Here is a 25,881-nt window from a genome sequence, read left to right on the forward strand (position 1 = left end):
AAAAGAGATTCTGGTAGCTGGGGAATGGAGGTTCTATGCAGTTTGACTGTATCCTGAATCAAGACTGCTACCCCTCCACCCCGTTTTCCTGGTCTTGGTTGATGGTGGATGTTGAAACCTGTTAGGCATAGATCAAGTTGAGCCAGTGGTAAACCCCCACTTTCACCTAGCCAGGTTTCACTTATTCACAGGATGTCAAGGTGCTGTTCATGTATGACATCATGGATCACTGAGGATTTCTTTGCAGCTGATTTGGCATTCACCAGTCCTATAGTTTCCAAGGGTGGTCTGTGGGTGCTGGGGGTAGCTTTGGTGTGGCAATGAGATGATCTTTTCAGTACTGTTATGTAGGTGTTTGACGTCTTGCACTTTTGCTTTCTTGGTTGGTGGGGATTATAGTTTCCTCTCCCACACAACCCTGAGATCCCGAGGTCTCTTGGTCTGCCAGACCAAGTGTCAGAAGCTAGTTAGGCAAAATTTCACTGGGTGGCACTGCAGTCCACCCTGTGGATTATCAGTCTTTCTAATTGGCAATGCAGGGTTAAGACTTTATATAATCTAAGAGAACAGACCTTTTTCAAGTTGTAAATTCAGACCGGGCCTGGGAGATCAAATGCTTCCAGCAATAGAGAAACAAATGGTTATACTTAGCAGTTCTATGTGAATTTCTTTGGAGACTTAATGCAGAGGAGGTTGATGGTTGACTAGTTTTACGGAATCTAACAGATTCAGAATTTTAGAAATAGTTAAGTAGTTAAAATAAAACTTTTGTTTGTAGGCATGCACTTTATAGTTTCTGGTTCTGATATCCTTGGATAGTCCAATTGATGCAGGTTGCTGTAGGCTTTTTCTTTGTTGTCCAGGAGGAGGGTTAAATGCAGTGGCGATCCTAGCCGGCATGAAACCCGGGGCGGATCGCCGATGTGCCCCCCCCCCGGGTGCAGCACGCCCCCCCCCTGGCGAAATGACACCCCCCCCCGGGTGCATGCCACTGGGGGGGGTGCCGTGGCACGCGCCTGTCAGCTGAGTTCGCTAACTTCGCTGCAGCTCCCTCTGCCCCGGCCGGAACAGGAAGTAACCTGTTCCGGGGCAGAGGGAGCTGCAGCGAAGTTAGCGAGGTCAGCAAACTCAGCTGACAGGCCCGCGCCACGGCACCCCCCCAGTGTGTGCACCCGGGGCGGACCGCCCCCACCGCCCCCCCCCCCTTGATACGCCACTGGTTAGATGTAAATATAGATCCACATATGATCACAGGGCATGAGGAGAGTTATTTGTAATATGAAGGGAAGATATTAAGCATTTAAGACAAGCTCCTGAAAAAGGAAACCTAGTTTAGGACCTTTTTCATCAAGCTGTACTAGTGGCTCCCAGTTTGGTAGTGTGACAAAAACCCATTTATTTATTAATTTAATAAGAAAGCTGAAGAAACAGAAACTGAATGTTGAATTTGAGAAGTTCTCTCAGAATAAAAGTTTTAAGGAAGGGATCTCCATTAAGGGGTCTTTTTACTAATGTGCACTAACCAATTGAGCACATGCTAAATGCCAAGAAGGCCATTTTACTAAGCAGTGCTAAAAAGTGACCTATGGTATCCCCAGCATGATTTTTTCTGCATGTTAAGGCCACTTTTATCGCTGTTGGTAAATGGTCGACTTTGACATTTCTGAAATAATGGCCGCACACTAATTTTCCCATTAAAGCATGGTCATTAGCATATGCGCACTTACTGACACCTATTTTGTAGGCAATAAGGGCTCCCATGCTAATCCTGTGCAAATCAGTTAGCATGCAGCAATGCCCAAGTGCTCACTGATTAGCATAGCTATGCCACCTTTCCGCCATGCTGGTGACAAACTGAAGGTCCATCAAGCCCTGTATTCTGTTTCCAACAGTGGCTAATCTAAGTCATAAGTACCTGGCATAATCCCAGAACAATAAAACAGATTTCATGTTGCTTACTCAACAAATAAGCAGTGGATTTTCCCATGTTCATCTTAATAATGACTTAGAGGTGCATTTTCGAAAGGGACATCCAAATTGCAATTTGGACATCCTTGCAAAACGGCGAAATCTAGGGCCTGTATTTTCAAAGCAAGATGGACGTCTATCTTTCGTTTTGAAAATACTGTCAGGGATGCCCAAATCCTTAAATTTTGCCGTCCCTAGATTTGGACACCCCTAGACATGGTCTTTTTTGATTTTGGGCGATTTTCGAAACCAAAGACGTCCATGTCACAAATGACCAAATGCAAGCCATTTGGTCATGAGAGATGCCAGCATTTGTAATGCACTGGTCCCCCTGACATGCCAGGACACCAACCAGGCACCCTAGGGAGCACTGCAGTGGACTTCATAAACTGCTCCCAGGTACATACTCCCTTACCTTGTGTGCTGAGCCCCCCAAAACCCACTACCCACAACTGTACACCACTACCATAGCCCTTATGGGGGAAGGGGGACACCCAGATGTCAGTACAGTGGATTTGTGGTGGGTTTTGGAGGGCTCACTGTTTCCTCCACAAACGTAACAGGTAGGGGGGGTGGGGCTGGGCCCGCCTGTCTGAAGTGCACTGCACCCACTAAAACTGCTCCAGGGACCTGCATACTGCTGTCACAGACCTGAGTATTACATCTGAGGCTGGCAGGGCATATTTTGAAAGATGTTTTTTGAGGGTAGAAAAAGTGACGGTCATAGCCAGAAGGGTGCTTGGGTGCATAAGGAGAGGGATGACCAGCATGAACAAAGAGATGATAGTGCCCTTGTATAAGTCTCTGGCAAGATGGGCAAGTTAGAATATATTGCACTAAATGAAAAATTAGATATGATAGGAATCTCTGGGACCTGGTGGAAGGAGGATAACCAGTAGAACACTTTCATACCTGGGTACAAATTATATCGTAGTGATAGGGTGGATGAATTGGTGGAGGGGTAGCATTGTATGTTAAGGAAGGCCTTGAATCAAATAGATTGAAAATTCTACAGGAAACAAACACATCTTGGAATCCCTGTGGATTGAAATTCCATGTGTAAAGGGCAAAAGGATAGTGATAGGAGTGTACTTCCGTCCGCCTGGCCAGGATGAACAGATGGATGTACATAAGTACATAAGTATTGCCATACTGGGAAAGACCAAAGGTCCATCAGCCCAGCATCCTGTTTCCAACAGTGGCCAATCCAGGTCACAAATACCCAGCAACATCCCAAAAATGTACATAACATTTATACTGCTTATCCCAGAAATAGTGGATTTTCCCCAAGTCCATTTAATAACGGTCTATGGACTTTCCCTTTAGGAAGCCGTCCAAACCTTTTTAAAACTCCGCTAAGCTAACCGTCTTTACCACATTCTCTGGCAACGAATTCCAGAGTTTAATTACATGTTGAGTGAAGAACAATTTTCTCCGATTCATTTTAAATTTACTACATTGTAGCTTCATCGCATGCTCCCTAGTCCTAGTATTTTTGGAAAGCGTGAACAGACGCTTCACATCTACCCGTTCAACTCCACTCATTATTTTATAGACCTCTATCATATCTCCCCTCAGCCGCCTTTGCTTCAAGCTGAAGAGTCCTAGCCGCTTGAGCCTTTCCTCATAGGGAAGTCGTCCTATCCCCTTTATCATTTTCGTCGCCCTTCTCTGCAACATTTCTAATTCCACTATATCTTTTTTGAGATGTGGCGACCAGAATTGAACACAATATTCGAGGTGCAGTCGTACCATGGAGCAGTACAAAGGCATTATAACATCCTCATTTTTGTTTTCCATTCCTTTCCTAATATTACCTAACATTCTATTTGCTTTCTTGCTTTGTAGAAATGTTATTGGAAATTAGGGAGGCTAACAACTGGGCACACGATAACAATGGGTGATTTCAATTACTCCGATATTGACTGGGTAAATGTAACATTGGGCATGCTAGGGAGGTAAAATTCCTTGACGAAATAAAGGATTGTTTTATGGAGCAGCTGGTACAGAAGCAGACAAGAGAAGGAAAATTCTAGACCTAGTCCTTAGTGGATAGCATAATCTGGTGCGGGAGATAATGGTGATGGGGCCACTTGATAATAGTGATCATAATATGATCAGATTTGATATTAGCTTTGGATTAAGTATACACAGGATATCCAATATGTTAACATTTAACTTTCAAAAAGGAGACTATGATAAAATGAGAAGAATGGTGAAAAAAACTTAGAGGAGCGGTTGCGAGGGTCAAAAATTTACATCAGGCATGGATGCTGTTCAAAAATACCATCCTGGAAGCCCAGGCCAAATATATTCTGCATATTAAAAAAGGAGGGAGGAATACCAAACGACAACTGGCACGGTTAAAAAGTGAGGTGAAGGAAACTATTAGAGCTAAAAGAAAATCCTTCAGAAAATGGAAGAAGGAACCGACTGAAAATAATAAGAAAGAGCATAATGAATGTCAAGTCAAATGCAAAGCGCTGACAAGGATGGCAAAGAGGGACTTTGAAAAAAATGATTGCGCTGGAGGCAAAAACCATAGTAAGAATTTTTTTGGTATATTAAAAGCAAGAAGCCAGCAAAAGAATCGATTGGATCGCTAGATGACCGAGGGGTAAAAGGGGCAATCAGGGAAGACAAAGCAATAGCGGAGAGATTAAATGAATTCTTTGCTTCGGTCCTCACCGAGGATAATTTGAGAGTGATACCGGTGCCAGAAATGGTATTCGAAGCTGACGAGTTGGAGAAACTGAATGAAATCTCTATAAACCTAGAGGATGTAATGGGGCAGTTTGACAAACTGAAGAGTAGCAAATCTTCCGGACCAGATGGTATTCATCCCAGAGTACTGATAGAATTGAAAAATGAACTGGCAGAACTATTGTTAGTAATATGTAAATTACTGAGGGGAGATATGATAGAGGTCTATAAAATAGAGGATTTGGGGGGGACACCGGTGCCGGAAAAGAATATTTGAAGCGGGGAGTCGGGAGAAACTAAACAAATTCTCTGTAACCTTGGAGGATGTAATGGGTCAGTTCAGCAAGCTGAAGAGTAGTAAATCACCGGGACCTGATGGTATTCATCCCAGAGTATTAATAGAACTAAAAAAAAATGAACTTGCGGAGCTACTGTTAGAAATATGCAATCTGTCCCTAAAATCGAGTGTAATACCGGAAGACTGGAGGGTAGCCAATGTTACTCCGATTTTTAAGAAAGGTTCCAGAGGAGATCCGGGAAATTATAGACCGGTGAGTCTGACGTCGGTGCCGGGCAAGATGGTGGAGGCTATTATTAAGAATAAAATTGCAGAGCATCTACAAAAACATGGACTGATGAGACAAGTCAGCACGGATTTAGTGAAGGGAAGTCTTGCCTCACCAATCTAATGCATTTTTTTGAGGGGGTAAGCAAACATGTGGACAATGGGGAGCCGGTTGATATTGTATATCTGGATTTTCAGAAGGCGTTTGACAAAGTGCCGCACGAAAGACTCCTGAAGAAATTGCAGAGTCATGGAAATCGGAGGTAGGGTATTATTATGGATAAGAACTGGTTGAAAGATAGGAAGCAGAGAGTAGGATTGCGTGGCCAGTATTCTCAGTGGAGGAGGGTAGTTAGTGGGGTCCCGCAGGGGTCTGTGCTGGGTCCGTTGCTTTTAATGTATTTATAAATGACCTAGAGATGGGAATAACTAGTGAGGTAATTAAATTCGCCGATGACACACAAAATTATTCAGGGTCGTCAAGTCCAGGAGGAATGTGAACGATTACAGGAGGACCTTGCGAGACTGGTAGAATGGGCTGCAAGTGGCAGATGAAGTTCAATGTTGACAAGTGCAAAGTGATGCATGTGGGTAAGAGGAACCCGAATTATAGCTACGTCTTGCAAGGTTCCGCGTTAGGAGTTACGGATCAAGAAAGGGATTGGGTGTCGTCGTCGATGATACGCTGAAACCTTCTGCTCAGTGTGCTGCTGCGGCTAGGAAAGCGAATAGAATGTTGGGGTGTTATTAGGAAGGGTATGGAGTCCAGGTGTTGCGGATGTTATAATGCCGTTGTATCGCTCCATGGTGCGACCGCACCTGGCGTATTGTGTTCAGTACTGGTCTCCGTATCTCAAAAAAGATATAGTAGAATTGGAAAAGGTTACAGCGAAGGGCGACGAAAATGATAGTGGGGATGGGACGACTTTCCTATGAAGAGAGGCTGAGAAGGCTAGGGCTTTTCAGCTTGGAGAAGAGACGGCTGAGGGGAGATATGATAGAAGTGTATAAAATAATGAGTGGAATGGATCGGGTGGATGTGAAGCGACTGTTCACGCTATCCAAAAATACTAGGACTAGAGGGCATGAGTTGAAGCTACAGTGTGGTAAATTTAAAACGAATCGGAGAAAATTTTTCTTCACCCCAACGTGTAATTAGACTCTGGAATTCATTGCCGGAGAACGTGGTACGGGCGGTTAGCTTGACGGAGTTTAAAAAGGGGTTAGATAGATTCCTAAAGGACAAGTCCATAGACCGCTATTAATGGACTTGGAAAAATTCCGCATTTTAGGTATAACTTGTCTGGAATGTTTTTACGTTTGGGGAGCGTGCCAGGTGCCCTTGACCTGGATTGGCCACTGTCGGTGACAGGATGCTGGGCTAGATGACCTTTGGTCTTTCCCAGTATGGCACTACTTATGTACTTATGTACTTATGTACTCTTTCCAAAAATACTAGGACTAGGGAGCATGCAATGAAGCTACAAAGTAGTAAAATTTAAATACAAATCAGAGAACATTTTTTTTCACTCACTTGTAATTAAACTCTGGAATTTGTTGCCAGAGAATGTGGTAATGGTGGTTAGCTTAGCAGGGTTTAAAAAGGGTCTGGATGGCTTCCTAAAGGAAAAGTCCATAGACCATTATTTAATTGACTTGGGAAAATCCACTGCTTATTTCTGGGATAAGCATCATAAATGTATGAGCTTTTCTGGGATCTTGCCCGGTATTTGTGACCTGGATTAGCCACTGTTGGAACAGGATGCTGAGCTTGATGGACCTTTGGTCTGTCGCAGTGTGGCAATACTTATGTACTTATAAGACCCCATTTAGAGTACTGTGTGCAATTCTGGAGACTGCACCTATGGAAGAATATAAACAGGATGGAGTCGTCCAGAGGGCGGCTACGAAATTGATAAGTGGCCATGGACATAATACATATAGAGATAGGCTTATGAACCTCAACATGTATAATATGCTGGAAGAGAGAAGGGACAGAGGAGAAATGTTTAAATATCCTCATTGGCACTAATGTACAAGAAGTGGGCCTTTTTCAAATGAAGGGAAACTCTGGAATGAGAGGGCATATGATGAAGCTAATAGGAAACAGGCTTAGGTGGAACCTAAGAACATATTTGTTGAAGGAAAGGGTGGTGGAAGCATTCAATGGCCTCCCAGTGGTGATCATAGAGATGAGGACTGTGTCAGATTTTAAGAAAGCGTGGGACAAAGGATCCCAAAAGGAAGAGTTAGTGGTTATGGAGGATAGACAGACTGGATGGGCCATTGGCCTTTATCTGCCATCATGTCTCTATATTTATATTTATTATTAGGAATTATTTACCACCTTTTTGAAGGAATTTACTCAAGGCGGTGTACAGAAAGAATAGATCAAACATGAGATATGGTCAATTACAGCAGTAAAATATTCAAATAAACACTTCAAAGTATGGCATAGTATACTACTTACAAGGTCAACACAATACATAATAGAAAGTTATAATTGACAGTGAAGGGTAAGGCAAAGTTGTAACATATAGATAGGTAAGAAAATAGGAAGAGTTAGAAAGTAAGGTGACTAATTTAAAGAAAGTTGCACATCAGGTCATAGAGATGATTATATATTATCTCAGCTAGGGTAGGAGTGGATAAACATGTCCTGCTGCAGTAGTCACTCCTTGTGTGTGTGAGTGAGACTAGCAAGTTAATACGTTAAAAAGCAGTGGTCCCAGCATATCATTTTCAAAAATAAATGTCCATGAAATGTTTGAAAATAAAATTCACTTTTGATATTGACTGGTTTTACTAAACATGTTGCTGAACTCTGAGATTTGATGCTGCCATTCAACCAAATTAAGCACTGTATACAATAACTGCAGGATGACCACAAATTTAAAAATCAGTGTGCTGTGAAATGGACCATTGTTCCTTCAAAACAGTCGTTGCCCTGTTTTATGTATGTTTAAATACCACCAAGATAAATTATATTTTGTAATTAAGTTCTCAGTGCCTATTTTTATATGCACTGAATAAATTAAATGCAAACAGGAAAAGAATGCAGATAAAAGTCCTCAAGGCTCGCAAAATTTGTTATGCACTCAGTGATTTTCAATATTTTGCTAATACACACTGAAATGGATTGTATTGCATGGAGAAAAGCAAAAAGGGTACGCTTAAATGAAATAGCTTCATTGTGATAGAGCTTCAGTCAACTACATTATATAGATATGCAATTATATACATCAGACTTTTTTAAACTTTTTAATATACACACTGAGAAATTAGTTAATAAATAATGGATGCATCTAATTATTGGGATATGTAGAGGTTAACTCCCTGCCCTTCTCATCTAATTGCATCATTATAATAGTATCTTTGAGAAGAAATTTCAATTTGAAATGGCAAAGGGTTAATTAGTTAATTATCAAAACTTTCCAAGGAGGTTTTCTAGGATAAAACACAAGCTGAACTGTTAATTTTGAAATGTAATTGCCTATGTATTATAGATAATTCTTTAAATTAATCATATTACTCAACTGTGCCATAATATGTATATCACAGTGAGCATAAGCTTCCAAATACAGAAAAGAAAAGATTTGTAGATGATTGCTATGGTGACTGCAGAAGAGAGTCTAGAAAAATTAATTCCAGGTCCTAGCATTCCTTTTAAATATACTGGTGAGCCCATTATGACTGTGAAAATAATCTACTGCAAGTTGTTGATCTTTTTCCCTCTCCCACTTTCTCACACTCTGTCACTCCTGTGTACACTGGACCAGTGTTATACTTCCTATAAGTTGTTCATTTGGAGGGATGTGTGGACATAGTGCTGGTTAGTGGACCATGTGGTGGGCTTACATCTGAGTAGTTTATCCTGGTTCTTGCTCACCCCTTCACATAGGGCTACATGTTTTGTCAGACTGCTTCATTGGTTTGAGTGTCACGGATACAGGACGGTGAGCCCTTGGGCTGCAGCCAGGACCCCGACTGCGGCAGACAAGTCCCTGGGTTGGCACAAGACAAGGAGTCTAGATAAGGTGAACCAAGGCAGAAACTGAGGCAAGGTAGAAACAAAGGGCAGACCGGACTAGACAAGGCAAGGGAAGAGCAGAACAAGGGGGCCAGATGCACTAAAACCTAAGGAGCCAATAACGAGCCATTAACAAGCAAGTAGATTACCCTGGCATGCACTAAAAGCCATTTTCCGACGGCGGGTAGCAGCTAACGAAAACGGAATGCAAACGAGCAAACAACTATAGTCATGTGAATGTGTCGCGATGCACTATCAATATCAAAGAATGCACAAAAGGAATCCGAATCCTTTTCCGTGATATATGGTCCTTGAGGCAGGAACAAATCCCACTCGCTGCTGCTCCTCGCAGTTCCTCCTTGAACGTTGCACTGTGACTTCAAGAGATCAAGAGGTCACAGCGACCATTTTCAAGGAAGAACTGCAAGCGGCAGGAGTGAGTGTGGTTCGGTCATGTCCCAAGGACCATCAGGGACAGTAAGTAGGGGGGGGGGAGATGGTAGGGGGATATTGGTGCTCTAGCCCATGACTGACAGCTCTGTGGGTTCTGGCTGATAGTGCTGGCATAGCTAAGTGATCAAAGTTAGGACTGCTTTTTTATGCTCTCCTAATTGGTTGCTTAGGTATGCAGGCACTGGTATTGAATATTGCCAGCACCTGCATAGTTGCCATCTCCTCTCTCTTTCCGCTCTTGGAATGTCTCTTTCCAGCCCACTTAAAAAAATGGCTGGTGTATATAAAATAATCACATACCGGACGATTACCTCAAATAACTTGCTGCTCAGTGTTGCCTCACTGTAGTTAAGGTCATGAATAGATAAAACACATAATTAATAACATTTACCAGTTTTCAGTCTCTCTTTTTAACATGTAACCAAAGCCATTAAGTCCCAAATCAAAATAGCCACCTATCTAATTTCCTATTCCTTCATAAAGCAAATCTTTACTTGTTACTTCAAAACTCCAGTGTGGCAAGATTATTCAAAAGCATGCAATAGATAAACGAAGCTTTCAAGCTGCCTTTGGAATCCCTTAGATTATGCCTGTTGAATTTACTGGTTTAATGTAGTTTTGTCGCAAGCTTTGTCATTGAACCCCAGGACAGACAAGAGGAGGATTGTTCTCTGCTAACAGTAGCTAACTATAGTACCATGACAGCTCAGGACAGATTAGATTTTAGGCTTCAGGTTATATTTTCCCTCTGCAGTGCCTGCATTTCAAAGAAGGAATTTAACCAATAAATTAGGAAGATGCCACCCAGAATTTTTTTAAGGTGGTACAAGTAAGCAACGTAACCACTTAGCGGAAATTTTACCATGAGAGAAGCAACTTAAAAAGTGACATGTCCATGTCTTCAGGCAAGCGTGGGTGCCATTTTATTTTTAAATCAAGTACAGGGCACAGACTCTGCCACTTGTTTACATGGCACCAAGAAAGGTCCAGAGGGCGGGAGGTGGGACTGGCACTGCCTGGCTGCTTCCTAATTTTAAAACATAGCACATCCCACGCACACTTCTGATGTGGTTTATGCTTAAAATGTTTACCACATCAGAAGACAAGAAAAAGGAAAATGGCCATTTGTCTGTGTTTTGCTTTTATTTTCAAGCCAAAGTATTGTGTTCCCATGCACAGTAAGGAAGAGATGGAACTTTAAAGTTATATTTTAAAATTATTAAGTGTCAATAGCACCAAATTATTTGAGATCTATTGCTATAACTTAATTTTAGAAAGCAGCACATTCCCCAGCTCAGAAAAATCTCTGAAGGGTCCTTTACCAAGCTGCAGTAAAAAGGACCCTGTTGAATGCTGCAGCCCTTTTTACCACAGCAGGTACAAAACCTGAAAATAGCCATGGCCTTGCGGTTAGGGCCCCTTTTACCCAAGCTGCTGCAAAAAGGGGCCAGCGCTGGCATCGGCACATGTTTTACACAACAGCTGGTAAAAAAGAAGTCTCGCTTTCCTACAGAACATGGCTAGGAAGCAAGTAAAGCAGTTGCCTCACGGCCATTTCGGGGGGGGGGGGGAGCCCTTACCACCACCCATTGAGGTGGTGATTAAAGGCTCCCGTGTTAATCTGGTGGTAACCGAGCAGCACAAAAAGCTGCCCGATTAATGCCAGGTACACTAAGGCACTACAAAAATTAATGAATTTTTGTAGCGCTGGAATTGACAGCGCTCTAGGGGTGAGAAATACGACCGGGCTGCTGCGGTAGCCTGGCAGTACTTACTGTTTAGCGACCGGTAAGCCTGTGTTGGGCTTACTGCTGCTTAGTAAAAGGAGCCCTAAGATTGCTCTTCCCACGTGGCCATGTGAGGGGGAGCACTGACCTCCACCCATTGAGGTGGTGATGATAAGGGCTCCTGTGCTAATCCAGTGGTAACCAGGTAGCACAAGATGCTGCCCAATTACCACTGGGTTAGCAGCATGCTAGAAATTACCTCTTGGTTTTCACTAGTGTGTGAACTGGTGAATGCTGGGGCTAGAACTACCACCAGCACCCACGTTGGGCCAGCGGTAGTTCCAGATTAGCGTGGGTAAGCCTACGCTAGACTTGCCCCGCATTGAAAAAGAGCCCCTATATATGGTCTTATCCATAAAGGACGCAATTTTATAATGTCATTTTGGTGTGCGTATGGCCATATAAGCATGAAATAGCCTCACAAAATCAGCATAAAAATATGCATGATGACATGATAATGGGTTCTTTGCTGGTAGCTGTGAACAGGGGCAACCATTGGTAAAACATGGAGTTTGAAATACTAGCACAGAATATCAAATATGCTAATCTATGCATATACTGATAATCTAGTGTGGACATTTACCACCTGCTGAAGAGTGAGTGAAAAGTTGTGCTTGCAAGGTAGATGTGATTACTGATACTTATGCTGTATTTTATAAAGATGCTTAAGCACCTAGGAACTAAGGCACCCTGTTTAAAATTTGTCCTCATAAGGGTAATTTTGAATAGCTTGCAATATTGCAGAGTAGGTTCCATTGAAGACTGCCTTCAAGACCCACTGGAAAATACACTGATGGACACTGTATCTGAAATTTATACAAGCAAACAAAATTTGCATAGTGCAACATGCACAGATTTGTCACACTTGCTGCTGCATGTAGCAAGAGCTCCCTTGTGCCTGGATCAAAATATGTACGCTAAGAAAACCCACACATACTTTCAGCCAAAATTACACTGAAAATTGGTTTCTGAAGGTGCAGAATTCACTTTTAGTTAAGTTTGTTTACTTTTTCAGCAGTAGAATGACCACACAGTGCAACAAAATCTTTGTTTTCTTTCTAGTTCTTGTCTTTTCTAAGCATTGAGTCGCCCCAGTGACTGAAAACTAGTGAGGTGAAAGGTTGGAAAAGAATGTGCAGCATTTCAAGCGCATCAGAGTGTAAACAGACTCAGGAAGGGCAAATACACAGGATCCAGAGGCAGCACAATAGGTTGACCTTCTCCTCAACCTTTCTTTCTTCTTTAACCAGTAAAAGTGAATGCAGCAGGGAAAATAATACATGAGCGATGACCTTCATCAAATGCTTGCATTTCAGCAGCAAATCCTGTTTTGATTTAAGTGTTAAATGTTCTTAGGGATTTTCCTTGATCTTTTTTTAGGACATTGTCTTAGATTCGATCAGGAACAGGTCTGGTTCTGCTAAATAGGATGCAATGTTTGAGGTGAGAAGAAAATATTACTACTTCTCATTATTTTTATAGAAAATTGGGTACAGTACCACTTTCGATTTAAATGACAATAAAACGCTGTTCTCACTATTCAACATGGCTGTAAAGTTCGGGTTAAATGCTGTTTTTAAAAAGGCCCATTTTAGACAGATTGTGGAAAGGGAATTGAAATGTTCAGGTCACGATATGATCAATTTCTCCTGTGTTCTACAAAAGGCTCTGCCAAACAATAAGCCTTTGTAAAATATGTAGAGGAACATTGGTAAATACATGGGTATTTGCTGGCACATCCAGCAGGAGCAGTGATTTTAAAAATAAAATGTGGAAAAGAGTATCCCAAGCTCTTAAATTAGCATTGCTACAGCCCGGAACTTCATACAGCAATGAGACAGATGTCCCCAGCTTAGTCCCCCCCACCAGTTCAAGGAGCCTTACTCACTAGACACCCCTGGCATCAGTCATACACCCCCCCCCCCCCCCACAACATCAACCATACCCATTCCGATCCTCCTCCCATTCCCTGGAAACCATCAGTACCTCTCATACCTCCTCTGGACATCGGCCTGGCATTTACAAGGGGTTTCCCTAGTGTCTGATGAAGGAAATGAGAAATTCCCTGTTGCTGCTTACCCTATTGAACCTCCATTTCAAAATAGCACCTCTGATCCTTCGTAATATTCTCGTGGAACTATCACTAGGTTCCAAACTGACAAATCAGGACATCCTTTTACATATTTTACAAAGGCTCCACATTCCTGTGAGCCTTTTGTAAAATACAGGGGGATTGAGCATGTTATGATCTGGACATCTCAATTCTGCTCTCCAAAACCTATCTAGAATGGGCCTTTAAATTTAGGAGCTTAGGGGCCATTTTACTTAGCCGCATAAGAGTCTATGCGCACCCAACACATGCCAAAATGGAGTTACTGCCCAGCTACCATGTGGCTCTTGCGGTAATTTCATTTTTGGAGTGCGTCCAAAATTTTTTTTTTTCGGACGTGCGTATCGGACGTGTGCCAAGTGGCATTTGACGCATGTAGGTCATTACTGCCCGGTTACTGTGTGAGACTTTACTTCTAGGTCGCATGTCCATTTTCAGCAAAAATGTTTTAAAAAGGCATTTTTTGTAGGTGCACTGAAAAATAATTCTGTGCGTGCCCAAAACACGAGTCTACACTTCAGGCCATTTTTCAGCGCACCTTAATAAAAGGACCCCTTAGGTTTTTGTTAATATTAGGCTGTTAGTTTCTAGTTACAGCACCAGTATTTTACATCCTGCTTACAAATACAATACTCATTCAATTTACCTTGCCAAAGAGTTTCAAATTAACAACATTCATCACACAAATATGCAGAAAGGTTGGCTAGATTTTTCTCTAAGTAAAAGATATCCTTATAAACAATTGTGTTCTCATTTTCCCTAAATGTTTCTTGTAACTCTAATAAAGACTAGGCTCTGGAGAGCCATTGTTTTTATAAGGTTGGTGAAGCATGCCACAAAATCTTAACAGTATAGTTTTCTAAACAAGTTTGTGAGTATGCAGGCTATGTTTGGCTTAGGAAAAAAAGGTTTGTTGGTATGACTATTTTCTAATAGTTAAATACCTTGGATTATAATAGTCAAGGTGGCAGTGCATAAGCTTTCATAAATAAATAGAAAAATAAATAGATACCACTGATCACCCAGTGGCAGAGCTTAAAACTATAGTGGAAAAAGAACATTGCTGCTATCCCTGCCACCTGCATCTTGTTGTTTTGTTTTCTGGATTCCTCAGAAAATACAACATTCAATGCCCAATAATAGGAGGGAGGCCTAGGTGTCAATCCATTACAGCAATATGATAATAAGACAGCTTAGGTGCCCAGGGGCCCAGAGAGGACCGCAGCCTGCAAGCCTTGCTTTTGCCTAGAGAATGGTTTCTGTGATAAATGAGACAATCTAACTAATAATAAATGAAGGCCCATGTTGCACTCATTTTCATGTACCCTCTCACCCCACTCATGTATTAGGGAAAGGCTGTGATTTGAAACAGATTAGCAAGGAAAAATAGAAATAGACAGATTTTGTGGCTATTAAAAAAAAAAAGTTCAGCATTGACTAATACTTGTGGATGGAGCAAAAATAACATCTAAAAAAGGATCTGTCAGGACTCAAAAGCCCCTGTTGGACAACATTTGGATCAATATTCAGCCAGAGGAGGTCAGTCTTTCCAGGCTTCAGCTCTGAATATCTGAGTGATGGCAGCGTCCATAAGTTATGTGGGTACAGCCGATATTCAGTACCATACCCGAATAGCTAACCTGACAAAGTTAGGCCTGCCTTTTGTGCAGTCCAACTTGTCCAGTTAGCTATGTAGACATGGGAACTGAGTATCACAAGGGCCTGTATAGCTACTGACTCCTATCCAACTCCACCCTGGCATTCTGTGGTGGCAAGAGGCAATATTCAGCCACAGTGTCTAAAATTATTGGCTCCCAGGCTGCTCAGCATGGTTTAACTGGACAGGATTGTCTCCTACCCAATTAAACTATGCTGAATATTGACCCCATTATTTTTATTAGCCTAATAAAAGGCATCACAAACTACCAATTCTAATTTTCTGCAGGATGAAAATGGTTACTCAAATAAAACAACAAAAAATGGTTTATATTCATAGAGCCGGCTGCTGACTGGTTAAATTGCTTGGTTGGGGCCAGCAGCTAATTTTCAGCAGCACTTAACTGAATAAGGGGGTCTTTTACTAAAGCTTAGCTCAAGTTATCTGCAGCAGGGCCCATTTTATTCCTATGGGCCCTGCTGCAGATAACTTGATCTAAGCTTTAGTAAAAGACCCCCTAAGTGCTGCTGAAGTTTGCAGTTAACGCCTAACTCAAAGCTGGCTATTTTGGGGAGATTCCAGGAGCAGAATCAGCTCTTGGCCAAAGTGCTGAATATCGACTTACGTGGCTATGTGTTAGCTGCCTTAAATTAACTGGATATTCAAAGCCGAAGCCCACACAGGTCCCAGCTTGGAATATCAGGGAATAATATCGTCGGGGGTGAGCAAAACGCTCACTGCCACAGCATGAATATCAGACCACATATTTATTAAACTAGTACAACCCCACAAATAATAAATGAAGCCAAGTTATTTCATTAAAACTATAAACTTTGACCTGCTCAAAGAGGGCCAATCACACACCAGATAAGCCGGCACGAGCATTCCTGGAGCTTCTTTTTTTAAATTTGCAACTAATGGATACAGGCAGAAGCCAAAGAAGGGATTTTATTAAAAACAGAGTTAAATTAGGAGGCAATTTTATATAATAGGGTACCTAAAAATGTGAAAAAGGTGCCTACTTTATGCATAATTTGTAAATGCAGCATTGATTTGTAATTTAGTTTATTTCATTTGCTATAACCCTGTTAAGAGAATACCATCACAGTGGTTTATAGTACAATACTAGCCGTTAAGCCCGTTAAAACGGGCAAGTATTGGTATGTTTTATTTTGATGTGTAACTTCCTCCCTCCCTCCCAGCTCCAAGGCCCCATTCCCTCCCCTCCCAGCTGCAAGGCCCCCCGCCATCCCTCTTTCCCTTCCAGCTCCAAGGCCCTCTGTCCCTCCCTCCCAGCTCCAAGGCTCCCCTCCATCCCTCCCTCCCAGCTCCAAGGCCCCAGTCCCTCCCCCTCCCCTCCCCTCCCCGCTCCAAGGCCCCCTCCCTACTCCAAGGCCCCCCTCTCCTCCCCGCTCCAAGGCTCCCTGCCCTCTCTCTCCCAGTTCCAAGGGCCCCCCTACGGCCCTCCCTCCCAGCCAGCTCCAAGGCACCCCTCTGTCCATCCCTCCCAACTCCAAGGCCCCCTCCTTCTGACCTCCCATGTCCAGCATCCTCCCTGCTTCCCTCCCAGCTCCAAGGCCCCCTCCCCTCCCCCTCTTCCCTCCCCCCCAAAGTTGACGCTAACCGATACCCCCCCCCCCGGGGTTGCCGCTGCTGCCTCCCCTCCACCCGGGCCGGGCCCTCTCTTCTCCATTGAACTTACAGCGCCGAAACCAAAGCAGGCAGATCAGCTCCCGTCGACCTTCCTTCCCTGCCTGTGTCCCGCCCTCGTGTGATGTAACGTCGGCAAGGGCAGGACACAGGCAGGGAAGGAAGGTCGACGGGAGCTGATCTGCCTGCTTTGGTTTCGGCGCTGTAAGTTCAATGGAGAAGAGAGGGCCCGGCGGCGACTTCGGGGGGTGCGGCAGCGACCCGGGGGGCAGCGATAGCGGCGACCTTGGGGTGGAAGTGGTAGCAACCTCAGCGGTTCCCTCCTCAGCGCAGTTTCCCTCTCTGTTCCATCATCACGTCTTGACGCGGGGGCAGGACAGATAGGGAAGTCTCTACTGCGCATTTGCAAGTGAGTCGGTCACTTGCCATTTATATGTTTGATAATATAATAAAAATAAAATCAGAAAGGAAAGTTAGAATTTAATCAAAAGCCCTGTTGGGACAAGTTAACTTGCTAAAAATGATCTCACCAATATTCAGCCAGTGGTAGTGAGTGTTTTGCTGACTGCCACCGGCATTATTCACGGACATTGAAAACTAGGCCCATTCCAGGCTTCAGCATTGAAAATCTGTTTTGTGTGTATGTGTGCTCTTAAGACACTCTGTATTGCTAGACTTAATGCTGTTTTGTTGTTGACTTCTATAAAAAAAGAACATCCCGAACTTTCCTCAACCTCCACTTCCCTAACTGCAAGGGCCTGAAATACAAGAGGCTGCACGCATCAACCTTTTCTTACATGAGCACGCAGTTCTGGAACAAACTGCCACGGAACCTAAAAATGATATATGAACAAACCAACTTCCGTAAGTCATTGAAGACACATCTTTTTGATAAAATTTACGGAAAGAACCAAAACACATAAAGCTCACACGTACTGTTCAGTAATACATCAATACATCCACTTATGAATTCGCAACCCCCTAATCTCACCACACTCATACCTTTACTCACAGAAAAATGTATACCATATGCTTAATATAGCACCCTTAATTTCCCGTTCTCTCCTTCCAATGTCTCATTTCTCTCATTTTTCCTTTCAATTAATTTATTCCTTATCGATTTTTACTTTATCTCGCTTACCCTTCACAATGTAATCCATAACCTGAATTGTAACAAATTGTATTTCCATTATTCATAATGTATTGGAAGCCACACTGAGCCCGCAAAAAGGTGGGAAAATGTGGGATACAAATGCAATAAATAAATAAAAAGTATACAGTATATATAAAAAAGAAAAGATCAGTTAAAGGAAAATCATTGATGCTCTAAAGTCCTGTCTTTGCTGTCAGCACTGAAAATCAGTCACCCATCTCTTGTTATTGCATACTAAAAGCATTGTCAAACAGGAAACACTTTCAATTTCTTACTAAAATGTTGATATGATATTTATAAATGAATAGATTTGGGAAGGTGGTTTCAGAAAACTGGCCCAATAACACTGACGACCGAGTTATGAATGTTATCAAGATAAATTTGTCTGAGGGCACTGCAAGTAAATTTGTTGTAAAGAACGTAAATTTCTAATTGATGAGTAAAGTATCAGAAATCAAGATAATAAGGATGGTATCTGAATAATAGGTTCCATGAAGTGTCAGAAGTTTTAAGATCATTCAGTTAGATGCAGATAAACAGTGGATTTTTCCTTTAAAGGTGGGTCACATGATCCCATTTCTTTGCTTTCTTAAGTATTCTAATAGCTATATTTTGTAGCAGTTGAATACAGCATAGTTCTCTTATGAATCCCTTTTAAAAGAGATTTACAGTAGTCAATGTGACTTATGACAGTAGATAAAATTATAATCCTCAGCATGTCTTTACAGAAAAGGGGGTTTAACTGACCAAATCATATGCAGTTTATAAACGTATATGTTCTTGTCTAAAATAAGCATACAGAACAATCTGTTAATATGTGCAAGTAATTATTGCCTGTACATGTATATTTTACAAAACGAACAAGCATACCTCAATCTGCTTCTGCTCCAGGATGTGGCTATGCACCCATATTTTGTTGCAGTGCATACTCAAATGCATGTTTATGATCATACAATTGTATCAAAGCACTTTTCTTAGATTAAACCAGCTTTATATTTGGTAAAACCATTTTAAAATTACCTCCTCAGTGATTAGCTGCATGATTATCAGATAAATAATGTACTCACAAAGAACAATCATTTAAAAATAATATGGAGGGCTATGCTAAGATGAGTTGGTAAGGTGCAGGTATTCTCTCAGAAATCTGTTTGAGACTGCTTCTAAAGTTCTATTTTGAGGATCTCATGACGATGACAGTTTCATTCAGTGTTGCCCAAAAACATGAAAAACTAAGAACACACGCTCATCTTTTCTTTTGATTATGCTTAATCAAAGTATCATTATGATGCTGACTTTGGGTAGATTTCCTTCTTAGTGGTAGCCCATTTGGCTGAAAAAACACTACTCACATAATTTGGAAAAGTGCAGACAGAAGGAAGACGGAAACATGGAAAAGCTCATGAGAGTTTTGGTAAGCTGCTTCTGGTGTAATCTACTTTTTTTTTCTTTTTAGTTTTAAACACATTCTTATTTATAGGTCTGTGTCATCATGTTTTGTGAAACCTGTTCTGTGAATCTGTAAAGAATATGTGGAAGTGAAATCATATTTAACTAGGTGGTTATTGTCTCTTCTCCCCGTGGATTAAAGCTGAGACAGCCAAACAGGCATAAAAATATCAAGTTTCCGTACTGACAGGATTTCCAGCCAAGAAGAACAGGACTTTGTTTTCTGCTCGGCTGAGAAGAATCCAACAGAAAAGAGAATGAAATAAAAGAATCTAAAGGCAGTGACAATAAAAAGAAGAGTTTCAAAGTGCAGGTCAAGCTTTTGGATAGACAAGACTTGGCATTAGTCTGCTGTAATTCCTTTTGGGGTTCATATTTAAACACCACGGACAATGTTTTATTTTTCTTTTATACTTACTCATAGGCGTAGACTGGGGGGGGGCGAGGGGGGGGCGAGGGGGGGCAATGCCCCCCCAAACGATGCGAGGCGCTGCCGCGCCATTAGTTAAAAAAATAAAAAAAAAACACATGCAGGCACGCGCTCCTCTCTGTCCGCTTGGCTTCCCTGCCCTCTCTATCTGCGTCCCGCCTTCCTCTGACGTCATTTCCTTTCGGGCGGGACGCAGACAGAGAGGGCAGGGAAGCCAAGCGGACGGAGAGGAGCGTGTCCATCTACCCCTCTCTCTTCCTCCCTCCCTCCGGCGCAGGCAGCAGTCTTTTCCAGCGTTCCTGGCAGCGGTAGCGTTGTACACGCTGCCTTTGGCTCTGCCCCGAAGCCTTCTCTTCAAGTTCCTGTTCCCGCATAGGTGGGAACAGGAACTTGAAGAGAAGGCTTCCGGGGCAGACCGAAGGCAGCGTGTACATCGCTACCGCTGCCAGGAACGCTGGAAAAGACTGCTGCCTGCGCCGGAGGGAGGGAGGAAGAGAGGGGGTAAACGGAGTCACCATCTTGGACCTCGCGGGGGGGTGGGGAGCAGAGGGAAGATGGATGGGACGGAGGGATGGTGAGCAGAGGGAAGGAACAGAAGATGGATGGGACTGGGAGGGGTGGGGAGCAGAGGGAAGGAGCAAGAGATGGTTGGGACTGGGAGGGGTGGGGAGCAGAGGGAAGGAGCAAGAGATGGATGGGACTGCGAGGGGTGGGGAGCAGAGGGATGGACCAGGAGATGGATGGGATTGGGAGAGGTCAGGCACAGCAGAGGGAAGGAGCAGAAGATGGATGGGATGGAGGGATGGTGAGCAGAGGGAAGGAACAGAAGATGGATGGGACTGGGGGGGTGGGGAGCAGAGGGAAGGAGCAAGAGATGGTTGGGACTGGGAGGGGTGGGGAGCAGAGGGAAGGAGCAAGAGATGGATGGGACTGCGAGGGGTGGGGAGCAGAGGGATGGACCAGGAGATGGATGGGATTGGGAGAGGTCAGGCACAGCAGAGGGAAGGAGCAGAAGAGGGATGGTGAGCAGAGGGAAGGAACAGAAGATGGATGGGACTGGGAGGGGTGGGGAGCAGAGGGAAGGAGCAAGAGATGGATGGGACTGGGAGGGTGGGGAGCAGAGGGAAGCCTACTGGAAAGAAGACACTGCATAAAACAGAAGACACTGGGATCAAAGCGAATAGAAAAACTAAATGATCAGACAACAAAGGTAAATAAAAGTATTTTATTCATAATTTATTAATTGAAATGTGTCAGCTTTTTGAAATGTGCATCTGTGATATTTTGCCTGTAAATTTCATTTCCTTCCTCCATATTAGCATATTCATTTGCATATGTATATATGCAAATGATATGCTAATATGCCCCGCCCATTCTTTGCCCCCCCCCAAATGAAACAGTCAAACTACGCCTATGTACTTACTACAGATTTAGGGGCCCTTTTACTAAGACACACCGAAAAATGGCCTGTTCTGGTGTAGGTGCGTGTATTGGACACACACAGGTCCATTTTTCAGCACACCTGCAAAGAAAAAGCCTTTTTTTTGCTGAAAATGGATGTGCGGTAAAATAAAAAATCAGCATGTGTCCATTTTGGCCCTGAGACCTTACCGCCACCCATTGACTAAGCGGTAAGGTCTCACGCGTTAACTGGGTGGTAATCGTTGACGCATGTCCACTGCCAATTACCGCCCAGTTAGCACCACACGGTAGAAAATAGAAATTATTTTCTGCCATGTGTTTTAGAAGCGCGCCAAAATTAGAACTACCGCCCGGGGCACATGGTAGCTGGGTGGTAGTTCTAATTTGATGCATGTTGTATGTGCGTAGGTGCCTACGAGTCTTAGTAAAAGGCCCCCTTAATTCATTCACCTGTATTCAGTAGGGATATGCTGTTATTAGAAACAAGTGTTATTTGCTGATAAGCGTGCCAATAGTGCACACTATCTCCATAATTCTATAAAGGTCGCCAAAAATTGTTCATATAAATTTGGGTGAACGCCCAATTTAATTGAATAATGAATTAATTATAGCCAATAATTGTCTTTTAACAAGTGATTATTGACATTTATTAGATTTAACTGTCATTTACACATGTAAATTTAAGCACAGGATCCATGCCTAAAATATACATGTGATCTGAAAAAGGGAGCAGGGAAATGGGAGGGTCATGGGCATAATGGCAGCATTCCTAAAATTAGCATGCATTGTTATAGAATAAAGGGGATAGGCACCTAATGTAGGCATATACATTTGAACCACATTTCAGCTGGTGCAAATGACCACACAATTCCCGGACATAAGCGCTGTTCTATAAATCTTGCCTAACTTTAAGTGCAGCTTACAGAATGGCACTTTTTTTCAGCTCTGATTTTTTTAGTCCCATTTATAGAATCTAGCCCTATAGGCAGAGGAGATAATATATAGACCGCCTAAGGTTAGGCACTTGGATGATGACAATTGCACATGCAGTTGCTGTTATTGAATACTAGCACAAGTTTGCATTTGCGTTCACTTATGCTACCTGAATTTCTGGTGTAAATGCTTGTGCTTAACAGTAGCAGTTAACCTGTAAAACTTGTGCGACCCTATTATACTTACAACTATTCATGCACAAAACTCTGTGATAGATAGGACTGTCTGGACTAAACAGCTCTTGTGTGTTTTTAAGGGGAAAGTCTCATATATAGTCACTGGGTACTTTTGTATCGTCTCACTCACCGACAGGTGAGGCCCCTTCTGTTACAGTTTTTAATCATCGACAAAACCCCCTTCTTTCCTTCCTTCCTTCCTTCCTTCCTTCCTTTGTGTGCTATCAACCTCTGTTGAAAACTACTTTTTTATCTTTTAAACTTCCCCCCCCCCTTTTTTTTATTTTTTAAGATTATTTACTGCTGTTCTTAGCATTTTATGCTGCTGTTCACAGTGTAGCACTTCAATCTTTCTTGCACACATATCCACTAACGTGACAGTGCTAATTATGGCAGGCTTGTGGTGGTCACTTATCTGAACCCTTCCGGTGTGTTTTCAAATCTTAACACCCCGTGTTTTCGAATCTTAACGCCCCACCTGTTTCGCTATCCAGCTTTGTAAAGAGGAATACCGGAACGCCGGGTCTGTTGAAAAAAGAATAATGCCTGTCAGCAGTGGCGATCCTACCCTGTATGACACCCAGGGTGGATCGCTGATGCGCCCCCCCAGGTGCAGCGCGGCCCCCCTGGCGAAATGACACCCCCCCCGGGTGCACGCCGCTGGGGGGGGTGCCGTGGCGCGCGCCTGTCAGCTGAGTTCGCTGACTTCGCTGCAGCTCCCTCTGCCCCGGCCGGAACAGGAAGTAACCTGTTCCTGGGCAAAGGGAGCTGCAGCGAAGTTAGCGAACTCAGCTGACAGGCACGCACCGCGGCACCCCCCAGTGGCGTGCACCCGGGGCGGACCGCCCCCACCGGCCTTGGTACGCCACTGCCTGTCAGCTCTTATGTTAGCAATATTACCCCATCGGAAACGTTCATGGCCTCTGCATACCTCAACTGCACCACCTCCTTCCTTGAACTGCCACGCCAGATGGATGCCGGCGGCGTCTCATTAAAGGTGGCTGGACCGGAAATGACTTCACATCTAGCAGCATATCCCATATCCGGGTTGCCATCACATAAAACATCCCCCTAGGTTCCACAGTGTCTAAATGGAAAATCCAAAATGTTTCCTGCTGCAACAATTTCCTATTTAGGTCACCTCCCCTCTTTGAAGGGACTACATGGTCAATTACCATACATCTCAAATCACTTACTGCATGTTTATACTGCATGTAGTGTTGCACTGACGTGCTCCAATGTTCTGACTCGAGATTCTGGAACGATGTTCTGTCATCCTTGCGTGAAATGTTCTACTTGACTTCCCAATATAGACCTTGTTGCATGGACATCTGATATAGTATATGACATTCATGGTGTGGCAAGTGGTCCGATGTCGTAAATTATATAGCTGTCCATTGTGTGTGAAACTAATCGCTTCTAATGTTATTTCACAAGTTTTGCAATTAGTTCTGTTGCATTTGTAATGGCTGGCTATCACCAATGTTTCCACACTCCCCTCCGCTGGTAACTGTGCAGGACTTAACGATTCCTTAAGGTTTTTTTTGCCCTTGAAAAAGCTGTTCTTAGTCGATATTGCATGAATAAAGGGTGTGTTTTCATGATGTCCCAGTGCTGTCTGATGATCCTGGCTGCCACTTCTCCTCCTGGAACAAAACGCATCACGAATGTCATCACCGGATCCATCTGATCTATCTGTGGTCTCCCTTGTAGGAGTAGGTCTCTGTTATTGTATTTGGCCCGAAGATATGCTCTTCGCAGTACTTTTTGTGGATACATCCTCTGTCTTAAATTCTCGTGGAAGTGTTTAGCTTGCATCTTAAAGTCCTCATCCTTTGTACAGATCCATTTAAATCAGAGAAATTGTGAGAACAGGGATACTTCATTGTCAATTAAAATGTTCTATTATGTATTGTGTTGATATTGTAAGTAGTATACTATGACATATTTTGTATTGTTATTTGAATATTTTACTGCTGTAATTGCCTATTGCTCATATTTGATTTATTACTGTACACCACCTTGAATGAATTCCTTCAAAAAGGAGTAAATAGGGATCCAAGATGGCTGTCACAACTAGAAACGCTGAAGACCTCATTCCTTGACAAGCAAACCATGCCGAAAAGTAGGGGAAGAGCTGCAGCCCGAGCTTCACTGCTGCCTTCCCCCTTACCTCCTGGTCCGATGGATCGTTTTGTGAGGTCCTCAGAACAAGAAATAGCGATCAGGAGTGGACCCATGAGGGACGCCGGCATTTTGGAGGACTTATCGGCATCCTCAGGGCAGAGTGTTTTGATGAGCCCCGATCAGAGGACTCTGCCCCCACAGCCGCGGATTACCAGCTCTCCCTCTGGAGAATTCATGGGGCTTCCGACGTTGACCGGAGGGGTAAGCCCCACGAATGAAGCTCTGTTTCAATCCGAGGGAGGGACAGAGGGGCAGTTTGTATTCCCCGAGATGACTAATGCAGGAGCTTCAGCTACAGGATCTGGAGGAAATGAAGCAGTGAGGACTCTGGAACATCCCTTTACACTTTCCCTTAAAGTCCTGGAGAAACCATCTGAGGTAACACTTGACTCCTTATGGGACTTAATTACCCAAGCAGTTCAGACTTTTACTAACCAATCTAAAGCCATAAATGAGAAAGTAAGTTTGGTGGAACAGAGGGCGGTTAAGAATGAGTTGGATATTAAAACATTAAATGAAAAAGAAGAAAAAGTGGATAAAAAGATTTTGGAAGCTGAAAAAGTGCAACAAATAATGGTGAAAGATGTTATAAATTTGAAAAGAAAGATGGAACTTTATGATAATTATATGAGGTATAACAACCTCAGATTTATAAACTTTCCTAAGGTTAAAATGGTGAAGCCAGTAGACATGTTAAAAAGATATCTTCAAGAAATTTTAAAAATTCCTCAAGAAAGTCTACCACCTTTTAATCAAGTATATTATGTTCCACAAAAAGAAATATCCCAGCAAGAACAAGATGCACCCTTAGATGTGTGAGCACTTTTGGAGACCTCTGAAACAGAACAAGCTAAGCCGGCGACTCTGATAGCCACTTTAGTATTATCACCATACAAAGCATGGCTATTTAGACTGTTCTTTAAAAACAGAGATAAATTGTTTCTTGGATTAAAAGTAAATTTGTTCCTAGATATTTTTTTTCACATGAAACTTTATAACACTGGCAAGTGTACATAGGGATCACCAATATCCTTCACTTTTTCTGACTTTAAATAAGTGATTATTTTCAGCATGTATGGGTGTGGGGTGTCTTGTCTTCAATACTGAGGTCTCTAATGTATATCATTCTATTTTAAAGAAGATATGTTATA

The 25,881-nt window shown here is 42.9% G+C and overlaps 1 long non-coding RNA gene across 1 annotated transcript; it reads right to left on the bottom strand.

Annotated features, from left to right (window-relative positions):
• Nucleotides 1-7,272: 7,272 nt before the first annotated feature.
• On the bottom strand, nucleotides 7,273-18,338 carry LOC115460758. Its single transcript, XR_003940553.1, has 3 exons — nucleotides 18,329-18,338; nucleotides 12,440-12,442; nucleotides 7,273-7,359 (listed from the first exon to the last, which is right to left on the bottom strand). It is a non-coding gene; the product is annotated as an uncharacterized LOC115460758 (long non-coding RNA).
• Nucleotides 18,339-25,881: the final 7,543 nt, after the last annotated feature.

The sequence above is a fragment of the Microcaecilia unicolor genome, chromosome 1 (genome assembly GCF_901765095.1).
Source record: "Microcaecilia unicolor chromosome 1, aMicUni1.1, whole genome shotgun sequence".
In the NCBI taxonomy this organism is placed as follows: Eukaryota; Metazoa; Chordata; class Amphibia; order Gymnophiona; family Siphonopidae; genus Microcaecilia; species Microcaecilia unicolor.